The following is a 5,751-nucleotide window of genomic DNA, read 5'->3' as shown; positions in this document are numbered from 1 at the left end:
GACAGAGACAGAGAGGTTAGTGAATTTACAGAATTGAAAAGAACATGAAAGAGGCTTAGCTGGTTATTTTTTTGTCAACTGGACACAAACTGTTGACACCTGGGAAGAGTGTCCTATGGGACTCTCAGTTGAAGAACTGCTTCCACCAGAGTGTCCTATGGGTAGGTTTCAGAGCATTTTCTTGATAAATAATTGATGTGGGAGAGTCTAGACTGCTGTGGGTCATGCCCTCCCACCCAGATCTGTAGTGCTGGGTCACCTCTTCAGCAAATATTTATTAACTTGGGTAGTCTTGTTTATTTTTAGTTAAAACTGATAGACTTCCTTGATAAGTGTAATAATAATCAAGTAAGTTTGTCTCTTCCAACCTCATTTTCCCATCTCATTGCATTAACTATTACTTTAAAAGTAACATGAAATAATTTACTTAACTTATCAAAGTATTCAGCCTAGCTTACTCTTTCTCGGAGCTAGCTAAAGCCTAGAGGACATAGCAAAGAACAGAGATAATTCTCTATCCTCATAAGAATCACAACCTGAAGAATATGATGCCAACAAGAAGCTAAAATCAATTAAATACACAGGATATTTTGTATTCCTAGTGTAAATAATAAGAATAAAATGTGGAAAGTCACAGCCATTGTTGAAAGCTAGCTGACTGCCTGACTCCCTTTTGGTCCTAATGTCAACAGTTGAGCCTCGTCCTTTAGAACGGCTGCTGCTTCTGTGCACTCAGCCTAACTTCTATCTCATTAGTTTCTTTTTGTAGTTAAAGTCAGTTCATGTTACCCATTTTTACATTTGTCTCAATATAATCAAATTTAGTAGTTTTCATTAATTGTATTTTAATTCTCCTTGCGAAGTGTGTTTTAACTAGCACTTGACCTTGGTCTCTCATTTTTTGATATTATGATCTCAAAATACACTTATGATCTACTCATGTGTTCTACTTCTTGGACTGACACTCATACCATGTGTTTTGTTAGAAAGATATCTACTTCTGTTAATTTTTCAGTTTCATACCAAGAGTCATAACTTTTTAATTACAAATTTTTACTTTTTTCATATCTGTGATTATTCTTATACCCATATCAAATCACAAACGTATTTACTTCCATTCTGGTATGTAACTCCATTTTTATCTCCAAAGAATACAAGTTCAACTTAGAGCTTATTATTACATTCTATATTATTTAATATCCTACTATTTTTTAATTTCAGATTAGTGTTACTTTGTTTGTTTTTGAGGCAGGGTTTCTCTCTGTGTAGTACTGGCTATCCTGGACTCACTTTGTAAGCAAGGCTAGCCTCAAACTCACAGGCATCCACCTGCCTCTGCTTCCCAAGTACTAAGATTAAGGTCATGAGCAACTACTGCCTGCCCAGTTTATTTTTATATTAAATTATCAATATAAAAAGTTTTAAGCCAGGGATACAAGATGGTGGCTCCAAACACATACCTTATGTGATCTGCAATACAGCAGCGACTTATTCAACAACTTAAGGACCAATCTGAGAAACATAAGACACCAGTGCCTGTGATCCACAGGTGAGAGGGGGCCAAACTGTGTGTAGCATAGTTGGGTCCAACCTCCAGCCACCCATCAACACAAAAGAAAGGTTCTGGATTTCTGCAGAAACTGACACACGCCTCAGAAGGCTTCCACCACATGCCTGACTGGCTGACAGCTTCTGAATTCCCAAGGGTGGGGGGTAGGGGCAAAGAAAGCCTTGGGTTTTGCACCTAGCAGACACCACAATCTGAAACACAAGTGGATCTGACCTCAGGTCACTCAGAAAAGCCACAGAAAGCTCCACTCCATAGCCCAAGTGGTCCTTGTAAGCCCCATACCACTCACTTGGTGGGTGGGCAGCTAGTGAATTCCCAGGGGTGCAGAGTGATCCAGAGATTGTAAAACCAACAGAGTCTGTGAGTTCTAGCACTGAGCAAACACTACAGCCTGGCATACAAGTTGATCTGACTTAAAGTCACCCAGAAAAGCCACAGAAACGTCCAGAAAAAATCCAGGCAATGGGCACAGACTCCAAACAGAGATTTTACAACAGAAAGAGCTCAGCATAGGAACACAAGCAACAATTCCCAGGACCATTTGATACTACCAGAAACCAGGAGTCCTGCCACCACAACAAGTTCTAGAGACACTATCACATCCGATTCATAAGAGAAAGATTTGAAATCTGAGGTTTAAAGGAGGAAAATGAATCTCTCAAACTAGAATTGAACAAATTGCTTAAAGAAATTTGTGAAAGACAGGAAACTACTATCAAACAGGAGAAGGAAATGAAGAAAAGGATTCAATACTTAAAAAATGGAGATAGAAGCAATGAAGAAAACACAATCTGAGACAATCCTGGCAATGGAAAACCTAGGGAAGAAGACAGGATATACAGATACAAGCTTTACCAACATAATTCAAGAGAGGGAAGATTCCAGGGGTAGAAGATATGACTGAAGACGTCAACACAACAGTCAAAGAAAATGTTAAATCTAAAAAGTTCCTGACACAGAACATTCAAGAAATCTGGGACACTGTTAAAAGACCAAATCTAAAAATAATAGGGATAGAAGAAAAAGAAGACTTACAACTGCAAGGCCAGATAATGTTTTCAATAAAAACATGGAAGAAAACTTCTGAAATCTAAAGAAAGAAATGCCCATAAGTATATAAGAAGCCTACAGAACTCCAAATAGATTGGAACAGAAAAGAAAATCTTCCTGCCACATAATAATCAAAACACTATATTAAATGTACAGAACAAAGAAAGAGTATTAAAAGCTGCAAGAAAAAAAAAAGGACAAGTCACATATAAAGGCAACCTAACGGAAATATACCTGACTTCTCAACAGAGACTATGAAAGCCAGAAGGGTCTGGACAGATGTTATGCAAACACTAAGAGACCACAGATTCCAACCCAGATTACTATACCCAGCAAAAGTCTCAATCACCGTAGATGGGGTAAACAGGATATGAAAATGTACATGATCCGATTCTAAATCACAATCAAGCAGGCTCTTCAGGGAGGAATACGGGCATCTCTTGTGAGCACTGTTTAGACTCTTCCCAAGGCTTCCAACATGATGATGCTGTTTCCCCACATGACACCACTCTGATATTATTCTGTTGCCCACTCACTGCCATCTCCACACACTCATCAATCACAAGATTCATGAAGGGGTCAAAGCCTGGCAGTATTCCTTGTACATGTCTGCCACCATTTAATTTCCATGAGAACTTCTTGTCCATAAATTTCTTCAGTTCAGGAGGATGGGCCTTGCTCTTGGTGACTCCTCAGCAGGCTTAGCATGACAACTACCCCAAGGGAATTTTATTTACAGGGTTATTGCTCGCTATGGCTGCCTTGCTAGTCTTCTATTCCAGTGTAAATCTGGATTACAATTTATTTCCTTTCAAAGTTTTCTTCAGTGTATGGCTGTGTGCTGTATAGACTATAAGCACCCATGTCCTATCTTAAAGCTTATTTTTCTAGAATGATCAATATGAGAAACAAATACAACTATCAATACATAAAAGAAGATATAAATGCCTACTTAGCCCCAACTCTAAAACCCTGCACTAAGATGTTCTTTAGTAGTCATTTTAGTTAATATGTATTTTAATCCTATAGAACGCTCCTAGTACAGTGGCTGGTCCTCAGTATTCTAACTGTATGTAGGATAAATTAATGAATAATTAATATTAAATACTTAGCTTACTTAACAATGGCATGTTCAATCCTCATTCTATATTCATTTTGACCCCACTAGTCATCAGGTATATTACAATAGAAAGTGAAAGAAACCTAGTCTGCAGAGTGAGCTCCAAAACAGCAAAGGCTACAGAGAGAAAACCTGTCTCCCACCTCCCCCAAAAAAGAAGAAAAGAAAGTGAAAGAGAAAGAAATTATTTGAAGCTATAGTGTGAGGGATTCATATGAACCCACAGAAGAGGGCACAAGCCTCATCCCAGAAGCTCTCGTCAATTGACAACCACTTGCAAATGAAAATTTAGATTTCTTTAATGAAGTCTGACTGGGGAAACAAACCATTCTTAACAGTAGGCTGCATGCCAGCAGCAGACAGCCAGTGGAAAGCATACTCAACTTTGCATGTTCCTGTACCTCTGTATGTCATATTGTCATGTCAGGGCTTTAGTTTTAACCTTATTTTTAATTTTTAAAAATTATTTTTAAAATATTAAATATTAAATTTAATAATTTAATAAAACACTATTTTATCTATCTTTATACCCTACAGGTCCTTTGTGTATATATATCATGGTTTCTAATTTAGTGTTTTATGAGTCTCTATCCATGTCTGTGCCTTTTCTTGGGCTTTTTTCCTTCTGTTTGTTTGGTCCTATCAGAATCGTGTTTCATTTGCTTGTTTGTTTTATTTCATTATTTATCCCTTAGAAGCCTGGTTGCTTTCTAATGGGAGACAGAAAGGGAGTGGATCAGGATGGGAGGAACTGGAAGGAGGTGAGGGAGCAGGAACCATAATCAGGTTGTATCATATGACACAAACCTATTTTCAATCAAAGAGTGAGGAAGAGTGCGGTTAAGCATTACATCGGATTAATAAGGGGGCAGATACAAGTTCTCCTCCATGATGCATGCCTGCATTAGCCTCAGGCGGTTGCCTAGGTGTCCAGCACCAGGCATGGTTTGCCTCTTGTTGACTGTGTCCTTTGTTCAACCAGAGTTGCTTTCTGCCTGTCAACTTGGCACAATGTGGACTCATCGTGGAGGAGAAACCCAAGGAAGAATTATCTAGACCAGGTTGGTATGTAGACATGCTGGGCATGGGGGGATCTTGATTGTTACCAGCCCAGGCCACAAAGGACCTGTATCCTGGGGCAGTTATCAGTATGCAAGGGGATGGCTGAGCACAAACCAGCAGATAGATAAGTAAGCATTCGTTGACTGCTCTCTGGATGTGGTGGGACACAGTATATTTCTTTTAAAGAAAGGACCACCGGCATCTCAGCTCCCACTGCACAGGGAAGGCAGGTTGCAAAGCGGGAGGTAGTGCTGCCATGAGGATATAGCTGATGGGGTGTCAGGCTGGTGAGAGGGCTTTGTGGGTAAAGGTGCTTCCGGTAAAGGCCGATGACATGAATTCAGTTCTCAGTTCCTGATGACCTGTGTCAGTTCACCATAATCCAGATGGTGGAAGGAGAGAACTGACTCTCAAAAGCTGTTCTCTGACCTTCTGCACCCAATGCTATAGAATGAGACATACAGACATAGACACACACAGATGCACACACACACACACACACACACACACACACACACACAAATATGTTAAATATGTTACAAGTTTAAAATTTGCTGGAAAGGAAAAGACATAACTGGGTAAGCATTGACTGTGTGCCAAAGCACTGCCTTTTAGTTCATCCTGCAACACAACTATTACTACATGGCTGTAGCGTGAGAGAGAACCTTGTTTTATAGATAAGGGAACCAAGGAATACATGAGTTGGAAAACTTCATTCAAGCAATACAGTAATGAGCAGGGTTCGAACCCTGCTTAAATTCAAACCCCTGTCCTTAGTCACTTGCGTTCTTCAGTAAATGCCATAGTAAATGCGAGTGCTGAAGGGCAGTGACAGAAGTGGGTGGTCAGGCGTGGGGAGGACAGGGGAGGACAGGGGAGGACAAGGGAGGAGAGGGGAGGAGACGGGAACACTCATGAACCTAACCCGACGAAGCATGTAGGGGCCGTG

General features: G+C 40.0%; 1 pseudogene across 1 annotated transcript; it reads right to left on the bottom strand.

Moving 5' to 3' along the window:
* Positions 1-3,073: 3,073 nt before the first annotated feature.
* LOC311594004 (small nuclear ribonucleoprotein G-like) lies at positions 3,074-3,294 on the bottom strand (annotated as a pseudogene). Its single transcript has one exon. The product of its transcript is annotated as a small nuclear ribonucleoprotein G-like (transcript).
* Between the last annotated feature and the right edge of the window lie 2,457 nt (positions 3,295-5,751).

Source organism: Acomys minous (genome assembly GCF_964271855.1).
Source record: "Acomys minous genome assembly, chromosome: 1".
Lineage (NCBI taxonomy): Eukaryota > Metazoa > Chordata > Mammalia > Rodentia > Muridae > Acomys > Acomys minous.
This window is presented reverse-complemented; position numbering and strand designations above follow the sequence as displayed.